Source organism: Anas acuta, chromosome 1 (assembly GCF_963932015.1).
Source record: "Anas acuta chromosome 1, bAnaAcu1.1, whole genome shotgun sequence".
NCBI lineage: Eukaryota > Metazoa > Chordata > Aves > Anseriformes > Anatidae > Anas > Anas acuta.
Window position 1 is genome coordinate 119966302 of NC_088979.1, and position 14727 is coordinate 119981028.

Below are 14727 nucleotides of genomic sequence, written 5' to 3' on the forward strand. Positions count from 1 at the left end.
CAGAGCTTGAATAGATAGCAACAGAGTGCAAGGAGAGAACAATATGTACTAGTGAAAAGAAAACCAACACCTTCTTTTGAGCACCTCTCTCCTGTATGTCACTTTTTCTTTTTTTCTCTTTCTTTCCAAACTGAGACATGAAAACAGCATAATGCAGAGGCACTCAGATGGCACTGCCAACACAGTGCACAGGAAAATACGTTCCCTCCCAGGCTCTCTGATAATTTAGCTTTGTTTTAGTTTCAAACTAATGAACATTTATGCTGTAGCCAATCTTCAATTTATACCCATCTAATCCAAAGCACAATTATATGCCGAGTGGAAAATGCAGCTTTGACTGATAATAATAAGATTGGCACTGTGCGTGGCAGTTTTTCACACTTCTTTTTCATGACTGCAGCCATACCAGTTGGGCAATGATTTTGCCATACCTCCCCAAAAAGGTCAGGCTGGTAGACAGATGGAGAAGACAGGGAGAGACATAATATTGGAGGACACGTTCAGGTATACCCATCAATCTAGGAAAGGATGTGGGAGAGGCACTTTCTCAAAGAGATGTTGAAGAAGAAAGCAAGACATGCTTTTCACTGTGCATTTGCTAATCCACATTGTTGTCTTCACTCTTTCTCGGAGCAGAATTCTCTGGTTCACCCACCAATAAGTTAGAACTTTTCCACTGCAGACCTAAGCTAGTGTTGGTAAGTGTTCTCAAAAGGCCGTTCTTCAACTTCTTTAAAGACAGAAGTAACGTCCATTCGAGTCTCTCTGGCAGACATTCCATTAGGAAAGGTGATCTTGTGCTTAATTTAGAAAGTTAAGACATATGAATCGTATTCTTGGCTTTGCCTCTGACTTGCTATGAGACTGTAAAGGCATTACTTAATCTCCCTCTGTCTTCATCAGTTAAATAAAGTGAATGATACCCAATCTCCCAAGTAGAAGACTGTAGACTGACCAACATCAAATGCAAGCGTGCTTTGAGATTGCAGAGTGAAAGGGGTTAAAAAGAATTGAAGAAGAAATAAGTTCCCTAGCTATCCTTTGGACTCCTCTTATAGTTTCAGCCTATACAGACATTTATTTCCTGTCTATGGCTTGTATAGACTTGCTGCTGCTAAGCAATGTACCAAAACAAATCCTGGTGAAGAAATCTGTTGAGCACGATGGGCCTCATTCTGGTTGGAAGGTGTCTATGAACAGATGGGTTATTCCTGTTTAGAATCTTCTTTCTCTTGGCTTAATACCATATTCTATTCCATTTTCACCTGCTTAGAGTGCTGGGAAGTCAGCTTGTCCTTTGTATTCCTTTATTTCTTTATTTTTTCGAGAATGGGAAAGAGTTCTTACCTGGCCTCTTTGGGGGGAATTTCATGCACAGTTGGTGGTGCCCAGAAGGGAGAAGCAGATGCTGCTGAGATATTCATGGTGTCCAAAATAGAAAGCAATTTATATGGACAATTAAGAAGAGCCACACGGGACTTTGGTGGTTCGAAGCTACAAGTCTGTAAGCAGGCAATTTCTAGGACTTCAAAAAAAAAAATAAAAATTGAATTCACCTGAGGCTATGCGAGAGAAGAAAAGTTATATAGAGAGAACAATTCCCAAGTTCATTCAGCAGGGCATTAAGCTCTTGATTTGCAGTGAAAATGCAGCAAGGGGAGTCCTGTCATCAGCAGGATTTAGAGAACAGAGAATGCAGTCACCACAAAACAGGTATGAAATGTCACACAGAGTAAAGTCTGAGCAAGCCAAGGGTTTCTGGAAAATATTAAAAGAAGATCCCTAAAAGACTACCTGTCCTGACCCTTACCTGCCAGTTACACCTCTCCTCCTTTGATTCTCTGTGCCATAGCTCCTCAGCATGTTTTCTCTTCTCACTCATGATATTACACAGGAAAAAAGGCCTGATGAAGGGATAGGAAGGTGGTAGAGGGGGTTATATGTTTGGCATTTATTTTCTTGTCATTATTTTTGCTCTTTTGGCATTGGCAAGACAGAGAATGTCAGCATTTTCTGTTGACCTGACATTTTTCCTAGAGTTAAGGGAGTTTCAGTGCAGGCACAAAGGAGTTAAATCAATTTGCTTCAGAACAGCCCTAAAAAATCAGTCAACTCTTTAAAGAAGTCTCTGGAGGGGTGGTGGCTGTAGCTGGAGGGATGTACAGGCTGAAGGCTCAGCAGCCGCCGTGACATTCGAAGGCATGAACATTTCACAGTGGGGACAGAAATTATGTGATTTCAGCCCTTCTCTGTTTGGCTACAGAACTTAGAGCAATGCCTGCGCTTGCCATTTCCCCAGACATTGCTTTGGGCTGTCTTATTAGGTTCAGACTCCCTCTGAGAATACCCTGCCTCTCAGCAATACAGTGTGCCCGAGGACACTGCTCACTCACCTCTCTGTAGCCACAGAGTTGGCACAGGCTGTGCAGAAGCACTGAGAGATCGTGCATCGACTCACTTTTCCCTTACTTGCACATACGAAGTTGGGCCCACTCAAAAAATCCCTTTATGAACCTTCACCCTGCAGGATGGTATCAGATTCTCCTCCAGTTCTTCAGCGGCAGAATTGAACTGTTTCAGCTGAGTAGCTCCAAGGCTCCTGCGGCATGCAACATGGGATCGAGCAGCACATTTCTCTTCTGGTTGCTTGATTTAAGTCAGACAAAAATTCTGGAAACAGCTATTCTGAAGCAGCCAGGCTCACATAAGGCTAAACTATCATCTGAAGAGAAAGAAGAGATGGAGTGGCAAGACTGGACATATTTCATACAAATTCCTTCCAAAATCTGTATTTTCCCTGCCTTTTTCATTCAGATTTCTATGGTGAAAGAGAGCATTATCCATCAAAGAATGAACTCTGTACTTTGTTTTAGAGTCTCTTATTTGTTTACCTTCATTCTTTCTCGAAGCCTGTATTCCCATCAGAAACCTATTCTGCATTTTCATGTCCCTTCCTTGGCTGTTTTGCTACTAGGCCTTGTCATTGCCTGAGCTACAGTGTTGTTTTTTTTTTCCCCCTTTTCATTCTTGTCAAAATAGTATGTGTCTCACTCAGCCTTTCTTCAGCACTGTTCCTGACAACACAGACAGACCTATGGTTAATGTAGATATCTGTGTTTTATGACATCTTTGGTTTCTTGCTGTATGATGTGCTTTGTCATTCTGAATAAGAGTTTAACTACTCACAGCTAGCACTGCGACTGGGGAAATTATGTGAGATGCAAGTCACAGAGGGTTCAAGTCCTTGGTCTGGATCAAGAAGAACAGGGACCTGAACTTGTCTCTCTTACATAAAATGAGCATTTTGTTATTAGATATTTGGCAGCATGGCTCTATCCTTTCCTAAGAAAACTTCCTAAGCAGAAGCTTCATTGAACTTTGTTCCAACAAAAACATCTGGTGTGTACAAACTCAAATCTTCCTATGGAACATAAAATAAAAATATACATATTTTTTAAAATATTTATTTTGCTGTGGAAAAATTCAGAATCAGCTCTATTACTAAGCAGGTCTTTGCAATGGGATGCCAAGAAACCCAGCAAGTCTTTTGGATACGTCTTGTGTTGCTGCTCTCTAGAAAAGGTACTAAAGAAGAAGGACTTATTCCCCAAGATAAAAGGCTAGCTTGGAAAATCAGAGTCCATGGGCATCATCAGAAGCCTAGTATGTCTAAACCACAGATACACAGCCATGGCAGGCATGTGAGATGAATTATAGTGGTACCAGCCTGCTGGTACTCATCAGAACTTCTTAGCAGAAGAACGTCAAGCAGGAGATCCAGTGTTCTCTCTGTCTGATAGTTGTATTAGCCAGGACAGAGACACAAAGATTACTCCTTGTTTCCCCATTTCAGAACTGCCAATACAAATGTGAAGGTCAAAGGAATTATGTGATGTTGGTGTAGCATGTCTCCACTCAGTGTGCATACAAGAAAGGCTCATTCCATAGACATAAGGAAAAAAAAGGACAGGCAAGTTATGAAAATTTCTCCATTCTACAGGATGCCAGGAGCTATGTCTTGGCTGCAATTTTTTTGAGTTCCAAGAATATGCAAGTGAACCATGTTCATGTCCTAATCTGGTGTAAAGATAAGACCCTAGAGATTCACCATTGATCCCACAAGCCAGAAATATCAGAAGAGAACCATGATGAACTCTGGGCAGGTCACTCATATGGACAACTTGGGGGACTGGGTCCTTGCTCTACCTGTCTATTCTCTGGGGTCTGAGTAACACAGGATGCTTCACAGCACTTGAGGAAAATAATATTTGAAAGTTTTGGAGACTTTGGTCTAGATACTTGACATGAATTTTGGATGAAGCAAAGAATAACTTGTGAATTTCATATTAATCCAATTCAGGTTTGCAGTGATTAAACTGCCAGAAATGTGGATATCCAGGAAATAAAAAGAGTCCCACACTTGTGAGATTTCATGCACAAACCTCCGAGCAATCTGTTTGCAGTAGAAAAAGTAGAACAAAACAAGATTAACCTGCAGAGAATGGAAGAAGAAATCTAAGGAGGAAGGTCATTAAAGCAGAACAAAAACCGAGTGAAAAGATAGAAAGAATAAAAGAAGAGGAAAATAATCCAAATAATTCAAAGGTAGTGGCAAAAATACAGAGGAGATGAATTACTTGCTGAAAAGACATAGAACAGAAGGTGACTTGGTCTAGTGGTAGGTGTCCCTGACCATGGCACGTGGTTTGGAATTAGATGATCTTTAAGGTCCCTTCCCAACCCAACCAATTCTAAGATTTTATGATTCTATGACCATGTAGGTTATCAATTCCATCCTCCAATAACTACAGAAAAAAAAAAAAAAAACAGAATAGATGTTATGCTGAGAAACATCCATAATGTCTACTACAACTCCCTTTCAATTTAAGTCAAAAAAAAACACCCTAACTACACAATATTTAATACAAAAATAAAATAATGCCACAGTGACTATACAATGTCTAACCAAGACACTGAGATGGATGAAAGGTCTTAGGAAGATCTTAGACTCATACAATTGTATGCAAGTGGATACACTCAGATAGTTCTTGGGAGTAGATCGTGCTCCACACATCTATGGAGGGAGACATGATGAGCAACCAAACTGAACAGTCCTTGCTCTTCATCCCAGAGAAAAGTTCTTTCCTGATCCCACATCCAATCAATGCTTTTAATTCAAGATACGTCAGTCAGGCAGTACCAGTAGGAGCACCAGCATAACCCACCTACTATCCTGTCTCTAGCTTTGGCCAATTTCTTGTTTGGCCAATTTAATGCTTCAAAGGAAGATCAATTTGTCCTCTCCCCACTCCTCATTCCTCCCACCCTTACACACACATCCAAGAGAATAAAGGACTAGGAAATGAGGGCACTTCCTTCTTTACCCCAATAGTGGTCAGTGGAAGCTCTGAAGCATGAAATTAATTAATTAAAGTATAAATGCAGTGTAATTCCTTCTATGAACTCAGCGAGCACCGCTTTTTAATTATTTAAGTACCTTGCCCTTGCTATCCTGTATGGAAGGCCAGAACTTCTTTCCTTTGAAGTTCAGAAACCTTCTCCTAATTTCCAAGCTAATTTATACTCATCTAATCTTTCAGCACTGCTTTTTTTTTTTTTTTTTCTTTTTCTCTAGCTGAAACAATTCTGCATCCTGGTATTTACAAAGAGGGTATTCATGAAGAAAAACTGTATTTCTCATCTTTCTTTTGCTAGTCTTACCAAGCCTCCCACGCATACTTTTTAAAAGGTTTGCTACTTCCCCTGATCATTCTTACAACTCTTTATGTCGTTTTCCTTTTTTCTGATCAGAAGTGACCCAAATAGGCCACAGTATTTTAAGTGAGGCCTCCTCAGTTTTTCATATCATGGTACTACTAAAACACTTCCCTTTCTGAAAATACCCTTGCCAGATACATCACATAATTGCATTAATCCTTTTCAAGGCAATGTCATATTCTAACAAAAAGGAAAAGAAAATAAAGTGGGCAGATGCTGCACAGAAAAATGGAAGCATCCTGAGGAACAGCAGACGATTCAAGAAGGAAGGAAAAAATGTCCTTCAAACATAAAGACATGATCAGCTGTGTAGAAAAGGTAATTCAAAGGAATAATGGACAGTCAGAAAGCTCAGGCAAGGCACATCTGTACAAAGTCACAGTGCACTACTGTGGTATGACCTCTCAGTTTCATACCAGCCTCTGACAGGTTTTCCTAAAGACAGCATTTTGGCAAAAGCAAGGCTGACAGTGTCACAGCTGTAAGGGGGGGCAGGAAGACTGAGGGCAAGGAAAGCAGAGGAGGTGGATCCATCTCTCATGTCCCGAAAGAACCCTTGAACTGGAGCTCACAGCTTGTCTCTCCAGGGTGCAGCACTTTGTGCCTTGCAGTTTAAGAAATAGCACTCCCTGCACGTATGTGTGCTTGTGTACTGGGGTGTGTGTGAATTTGAGACATACAAAACCTATGGTGCCTTTCTCGAGTCCTAAAATTTTTAAAGATAGCATTGTTAATAAAAATATTTCACTGTCCCATAGACATGCAAATGTTGTCCTTTAACCTGTGAAAGAATATAATAGAGGATCTCAAAATACTTTAAGAATATTAATGAAATGTTACAATAATTCCCAAGCAGTGTGTGCTTATATATTTTTCTGTGCACTCCACAAGGAGATGCAGTAAGTCCTGCACTAAGTTGCCTCACAGTTTTCCATAGTGAAACATGATTATGCCTTTTTTTAGTTATTATTTTGAAGAAAAACCTCAACACCGAAATATTTTGTAAGAGCACTTTGAAACAGAAGACGAGGGGAGAGAAAGCTCTATGTTTTGCTGATGTACCATAAAGCTGATGGGTTTTGCTCTGTCAAAAGATAAATAAATAAATAAAACCCAACAAATTTTTTCATCAGTGGTTTGTATAGCAGCACCTTTGTTTCTGCCAGTGCAAAAGGAAACTCAGCTCGCAGCAGACATGCGATATGTCAATTCATTTCCATTGTATTGGCAAGAAGCAACACACACAAGACAGATTTATCAAGCTATCTGATAGTCTAAGAGCCAAAAATTCTTCTTCCAGCTCCCTCCTCTCCTCTCTGCTTTCCTCCATACACACGCATGCACAAATAAAGGCGAATCTGCCACTTCTGCAAGCATAACATTGTAAACTTCTACAGTTTTATTGGGGGTGTTTATCATAAAGCATCCTTATCTGTTATCTGCTTATAGAGGAAGGTTTGGTATGTTATTTCTGAGTAATAGCCGAGAGCGAGTTAAATTGCATTAACCTTTAAAGCTGGCATTAATGGGTAACCGTGTCAGGAGACTATATTAGTCTACAATTTCCTTTCCCTATTCTTATTCTGGCTCTATGCTTGGAGTATTTTTTGCCACTAGTGTCAACCTTACACCACAGAGTTTGAGCTCTACACTCCATGCCTGTCCCCTGGAGAAGAAGCGCAGAACTGGCTTTTCTTCTATGCCAGCAGACAACAGGTTCTGTTCATCTTGCCCTTTTGCACAAACAGCAGGTTATTCGGTTTATGCTCCATGCCCATATTTTGCTCTTTGGTGTAGCAGCGCAGTACCTAAGAGACCAATCCTGTCTTACTGCTACAGAAGACTGTTGGCAGTTTACTGAGAGTCAGAGAAAGTAGAACCGAAATTTTTATCTGTGGGGACTAAAACATATGAGCCATACTATGCTCTCTGTTACTCTTGACAGGAGACACTCCTGCAAGGTATTACAAGTGTGCAAGAGCAATCTAGTAGCAGTGTTACATGAACAGAGACAGCTAGAGCTGCTCTAGATCTGTTATGGTGTAAACAGAACCTGGATGTGTCCCACCAGCTATCCCATACTCAAGTCTATGTATTAATTATACATGTAGAAGTCCTGTATTTAAGAACAATCAGAGTAATTTATCACTTTCAGAGAGCTGTAATTGCAAACACAACATAACCATTTGTCAGCTGTTTTAGATGGAAAGGAGTAGGCTGAGAGAAGGCAGCAGCCTCTATGAACACATTTGCATTGGGAAGTCTTCATTACAGATCTGGTTTGCAGACCCTCCTCCCCCTCATAGCTCTTTGAGACTTCTTCAGGAGCTGTTTATCCAACAAATGCCCGCACCTGACTGCCCAAAGCTCTCCTGGGTTTTGTAAGGAGAGTGAGCAAGTCAACACTGTGAAAAGACAAAATCTCCACACAACCGAAGCTAGGTTTCTGAGAATATACTGCAGTGATCTTCAAAACTTTCACAAATTGGGAGCCATCAGATCAAAAGCCTAGCTTACAAAAGAGCTTTCTTTGACAAAGGGGAGGAAGTCCTGAGTGAATTTTAATCCTTCTCAGAGAAATGCCTGGTAAGAGCAGACATACATAACTCCCTACAAACCTATATACGGGACACGCTTTGGGAGATGCAGAAGGGGTGTATGTTTGTTGGCTACCATGGAGATGAGTGCAGTATAAGAGCCTAAATAGAAGAGAACATGTTTTGTTTTGAAGCCCTCTTACTGTAAAGGTGCATGTTAAATACAGAGCTGTTAAGAGTTTCTTGCCAAAAGCTAACATTAATTGTTTAAGTTAACACTGCAATTGATATGCAACTAAAATAAATTCATTCTTTCTCTTCTGTGTTTCTCAAAGGGAGCCCATTGCTTCCTGAGCTTCCCTGATAGCACACATGCTCTGCTGTCCTTTTAAACAGAGCAGCACAGCCTCTTCTCCATGGCTGATCAGCCAGGCTGGTGAACGCAGAATGGAGAGGAGCCCAGGCCTTTGGGTGCAACTAGCTTTGTTCTTTTCTCTTGAACCCTTTTTGTGACCAGGCTTGTGTTCACTGACATCTTTTTTGCCTTCTCCCAGAGAAGTCTGCCACAGTTCCAATGTAGGTAACCATGTTCCCTCCTTCAAGACGTAGGGATTTACTATCAAAATGCAATTCAGCTGACAGTATCTGTAAGATGGGAGCTGCTATATCATTTGAGACTGGTCTGGGACTGTGAAGTTTTGGGCAGCTTCCTGGGTGGTGGAACACATCATCTACCCATCTGACCCATTTTGCCTGGAGCTATCAGTACACAGCCCCAGATGAGTCTCTCAAAAGACATTTCTATTTCAATTCAAACTACAGAGATTCACCCTATTAGCTCCAGAGGTGCCAGTTACAAGCCCCAGGGTATCAGACAAAAATAGGAGCACAGGTACTTACACACCAGTAAGCCTCTGTGGTAGGGGAACATCTCTGGGCCTGCAGCTCTATAGATGGTTTTGAGACAACGTGTTGCATTCAGAGTAGTAATAAGGATCTCTCTCCCCCTAAGGAAAATAAAGGAAAAAAAATTATGATCATTGGTAGAAATAGTGTTGATTTCTCTTAATGACAAATGAAATGAAAATTTGGGCAAGAATGATGGATGCTGCCAGTCAGAGTTCTTCTTGTTACAGCAGTCGATGTCTCTTTATGTACCCGTCTCATGAAAGTGTCAGAGATATTTAAAAAGAAAAAAAAAAAGAAATATGCTAAAATTAAAATGGAGAAGAAAAAGTCATTTCACACATTTAATGGCATAATGAAGTCTTTTTAATGTAATTTTCTTTACTCTTCTGATTACATATTCACAAAGAGGATCTTCACTTCCATCTTTATTAGGCGCTGTGTTTGTCATCATTATGGGTTAAGTATTTTCATAAACATTTGATGAATATTAACCATTTAAAATAAAAAATAACAGTTTATTCTCACTGCAATGACTGCTGCACATGGAGATATTAATATTAGAGCAAGTCACATGAAATTACACACCCTGCAGCCCCATCCCTGCATGCAAGGAAGCAGTGCAGATGCTAGGAGATGAGAGACTCTCAACCTGCTGAACATGTAGAGGGGGTTGGAAAGCTGGATCCTAGCTAGACCCATAACCTGGGGTAACAGATCATTAAGACTAGTGAATCTGCCTGTCAGGGACTTAGTTTTCCTAGGTCCTTTCTGTAGGTCACAAAATAACCAGCTTTTTCTTTGCTACTTTACCAATGTGACTGCAATCTTCCCTTCCCTGTGCTTTTAAAGAGCTTATGCAGCCCAGGCTTTAATATACCATCCTGGTTAGTTTATATGCTGTCTCTAGTTGGTGCAAATGCCCTAACAAACACATTTTTAAACATAATCTGTTCTCTACAGCAGGGGAATAGCTTCCTAAAACAAACAGTTCCAAAGCCAAGTGCCACAGAAAGAAGAGGAGGAATGAAAAAAGAAGGTCCACCAGAAAGAGGATGATTCAGACAACATGTTTTAGGCCCACTAGAGCACTGGTTATAATTATATTTTATTTTGATCCCTTATTTTTGTTAAGAAAGGTTTATTTCTCAATGACAGAGTCATTTCCATGAAAGAAAACAATAATGTATTCTATTTAAATCCCCCTCCCCCCGTTTCTTTTGCACCTTTCCCCATTTTCCTCCCTCCAACAAAATAAAAACATCACGGATGACATCCTAATTTAAAGGAAATACATGAAAGCTCATTTCTGATGGAAGGCTATTGCAAGAAAAATACCCTACCTGCTTCTCATCACCGAGCATCCTTGCTCCTCTCCTTACCCAGAGGAAACAGGAGGCAGCTGATACCCCAGGGGCTTCACCACCTGTAAACCAGTGGGCACTGGCTCCCTGTTCCCGATTAATGTCCATGCCAGCACCAACTCACCCCAAGAGTAGGCAAGCCATGGAAAATGTTTTTTTTTTTTTTTTTTTTTTTTTTTTTAAGGGCAATATGCAAAAGATGAGGGGAAAACGACTACCTGCAAATCTTATAAGACCCCTTCCCACCACCCCAAAGTGGAGAGAAATATTTTCAGTGCTATCAAATATTATTAGAAGGGCAGATTTGGGAAGTAGCAGAGGGTTACTCTTTTTGTTGCCTTCCCGGCCATAAACTGAGTCACTTGAACTAAATCCTGTAGGTAAGGGACCCCAGAGCAGGCGTCTGAAGAGCCCAAGGGCCCAATTCCAAAAACCCTGCGTCAGCCCTGACTGGAGAGGGTTAACAGTAGAATTACCGATGGATGTTTAATTAGGATTTGAGAGATGAGGATTGTGCATTAGGCTTGGGTTTGTTCAGGGCTCATGTGTGCTCAAGCACAGAGGTAATTTCACATTGTACTTCGCGGTGTCCTTCGCGGCACTCAGCCAGCGCTCCTGACGGAGCCACGCTGGCAGCAGCTGGAGTAAAAGCTCCACCTGGAGACAGCAGGAGCCTGCTGGCTTCCCTGGCTGCTCACAGCAGAGGCTACCAGCGAGGATTTGCTGCAGGAGCAGGGGGCTCGGGAACGCTCAGCCCTGGAATTAGTGCCTCTCTTGCTCCCCTGCTATGGCCCAGACACTTCTCTTCCTTGCAGTGCTTAGAGCTGCTAATTCCCATCCCCACGGGAAGCCAGGCAGCACAGCGCGGGAACGTGAGTGATTGCAGGTCTGCAGCAGGGGCACAGAGAAGAGGAAAACCAAGGGGAAAAGGAAAACTTGAGCAAAAACACTGACCATGATGCCTCAGAGCTACCCAGCGGCTAAAGTTGAGGCTGGACCCCGCTCCTGGCACGCTGCAGCCCACTTGCTGCCAGCACGATGCTGTCTCCAAGCGGACGATCCCAATGTTCCCTGCAGCTGCAAGAGAGGCCTTTCTGGGAACATAAAATCAGATGTGATTGCTTTCCCTTTGGTTTGACGCTTGTTTTCCAACCCTTCTGCCTAATTTGCATTGTCTTAACTGACTGCTCTCCCAAGAAAGCTGCTAAGATCATTGGTAGAGAGGGATGATCAAGGAGGCAAGAAATAGCTCCTGGGAACCACTTACCCATTTTTGCATGGGTCAGGTTTTGAAATTGACATCCCGAGGAGAAGTTGGCATCATGGCATAAGGTCTCCATGCCAGGACTGATGCATGAACTGGTATTTGGCCTCAAGCTTCTGAGTGCTGAAAAGCAGATGTAGCCTCTTCTTTCTGGCTAGTGACTTAAGCACAGGGGGCGTTCCCAATAACTGGAACTCCACTGTCCACATTGCCACCACAGCCCTTGGTATGGTTTTGGCTCAGACCAGCCAGCAGCATCCCAGAAAACTCCTGGATAAAGCCTATGATTTGGCATGAAACGGGGCCCCTTCCAGAGGGAAGGAGGGCATTGCTATATAGCAGCAGGACATTACGGGCTAAGCAGCCTCAATATCAAGAAACTTTTCTCAGGTGTATCTCATTCCTTGGCACAGGTGCAGGATTTTTCAATGAAAGTCTGCTGAGGATCACCCACTCAAGAGAAGGGCAGTCCTCTACAGGAGCAGGCTTTCTGCAGCTGGGTTGAGCCCCATAAAGGTGTAAGACCTGCCCCTTGGCTTGGATAAGGCCTTTCAAACTGGGAGAGAATAAAAAAAAAGTACAGTTTGGTTTAGTAGTGGAACAGAGACTCAAAGACACGGAGGAAAAAAGTCCTCTAAGCTGTTACAAAGTGGGTGCTGCAGAGCCTGGGTGGCAAGAGCAGAGGTGACAAGAGAAATGTTCAGTTCTGGTTTGCATGGTCCTGTCTGGAAAGCAAAGCTCAGTGTCTCTAAATAGTCTAAAGCCAGACTAGTTTGTTATTAGTGGAAACCAAGCCCTTGCGTGTTATTAGTCAGCAGATGGTATATAAATGTGATGTCAGGAACCAATCTAGCACGACCCACGGCAAGACGGGGGATGATTAAACAGGGAAATGAAACAGAGCTGAGGAATGTCACCAAAGAGCCAGCACAGAGGGACGCGGAGCCCCAGGAACACGGGGGCTTCAGGCTGCACAAAAAAGCTTTGCCAAGGAAAAAAGCAAGAAGCGAGTCTGTAAACAGAGCTGACCACAGGGGATAAAGATGAAATAGAAGCAGACTTTTTTACTGTCTCAATCAGGAAGAAAAAAGTGACAAGAACTGACTGAGACGCTGAAAAGTGAGTGATATGCTATTGCCAAGAATAATGCTCAAAACACTGTAACAGCTGATAGAGGTACTGAGCGATGCGAACCCAGACAGAATAAGACTTCAGAGACATCTCTCGGTTAAAGAAAAAACAACCAACAAACTAACCAAAAGCCTTCAGCAACAGAAAAGGGAGCAGATGTTAGTGCCGAGAGCACTAGGCTCCACAGGCAACTTTGGAGACTGCCGGCAGCGACTCCTGGTGAAAATGGCAGGTACACCTCTCCCCTGAAATACAAACAAGGTGGAGGCTTTCCTTACACTAGCATGCCTACAGCAAGCCCTAACCTTTCTTTATTCTTAGCTAGGACAAAAGTTGTTCCTCAAGAACTAGCCCAGAAGGGCTAAGAAATCTCTCTCTCTTCCAGCCCCCTCACATTTGTGCAAGAGACAGAGTGTCTTCTCTACTTTCTCACTAATGTCCTTGTCATTTTGAGCAACGTTGTCCAGACTTGACCCAGCAGATTTTGGGTTTGTTGTAAAAAGAAACCTGTATCAGACTCCTTTCAGAGAGGTGACTTTCCATATCCAAGGAACTCGGGGCTCTTTCCTCATTCTTCATTTATCTGTCTGAGTTTGAGCCACCGCATTTCACTGCTTCATACAACCTAACAGTCCTGATGGGGACATCTTCTGGACAAGCCCCTTCAGGCAGATGGACAATAGGATGGGCCAGCTCTGTCCGACCTCTGTGATCATAGCTGCACCATGAAATGTGCCTATCAGTGCACAGAAGCACTTTTGGGAGAAGTCTGGCCATGCTGGCCCTGGCTAGCTAGCACTGCAGCACCCATACAGCTTGACAGCTTCCAGACACAGCTGGCTCAGCTCTGGCTTGGGCATCTCTTCAGGATTCAGCCAGCGTCATGCAAGTGCCTCTGCAGTAGAAGGGCCCCTGATCTGCATCCAGCAACCCAGCACCATGCTCCACACAGACCCAGAAGGAGGCTCCTCTGCTGGCGGTGGGTGTATTTTTATTTATTCCTTTATGCATATATACATTGTCATGTATAATTAATGCTTCTGCAGTGCTTTTTTTTTGGATGTTGTATGGGATTTTTATTTTTTCCCATCTCATCTTTTTTTCCCTCTCTCTTTTTAGCATATGCCATTTGCTTTATTATTTTCTCCTCACCATCACCCATCTTCTCTTTCTGTACAGTTTTGACCACTCTCCCACCTCTCTGCCATATAGGTCAATCCCCCTCTCTCTCTTTCCTTCCTCGTCTCCCTCCCTCCTTGCTCAGTGTAGGCCACCCCCTCCACCTCCCTCTCCGTCTCCTGTCAGCAACGCAGTTTATCGGCAGTTGCAGTCTCATCTATCAGTCCAATTCATCTTTCGCTGCAGCCTTTGGGGGAGAGCGAGAGGAAAAACCACAAGCTGCCTTCCTAAAGAAACCAGTGGCAGCCAGGGGCATTAATATGAGAAGCTTGGGAAGGTGTCGTTTTTCACTCAAGCTGACATTTAAGCTGTTTCATAAATATGAAATCAAACCAAGGGCCCAGATGGGCCTCCGCCCCCTCCTCCTTTAACTAAGAGCGTCTGTGATACTCTCTTCACCAGCTTAAAGCAAGGGGATGACAGGAGCAAATCCTCTGGGGATGAAGGATGGAAGGAGTGACTGTTCTCGGTGATGGCACCTGGGATGTTTACACTCATCTCAGCACAGAGCCAACAACCCGTACAGGGGAGCCATCAGTCACTAGTGATAGTGGTAGTTTGTTCGAGA

General features: G+C 42.8%; 1 long non-coding RNA gene across 1 annotated transcript in view; it reads right to left on the minus strand.

Moving 5' to 3' along the window:
* The window catches only part of LOC137864005 (uncharacterized), a 70369-nt gene extending 58188 nt beyond the window's left edge, over window positions 1-12181 (minus strand). The window contains exons 1-2 of the long non-coding RNA XR_011101262.1: window positions 11853-12181; window positions 9216-9322 (exon numbers count right to left, since the gene is read on the minus strand). This is a non-coding gene — a long non-coding RNA (uncharacterized lncRNA). The remainder of the gene's footprint in view (window positions 1-9215; window positions 9323-11852) is intronic.
* Between the last annotated feature and the right edge of the window lie 2546 nt (window positions 12182-14727).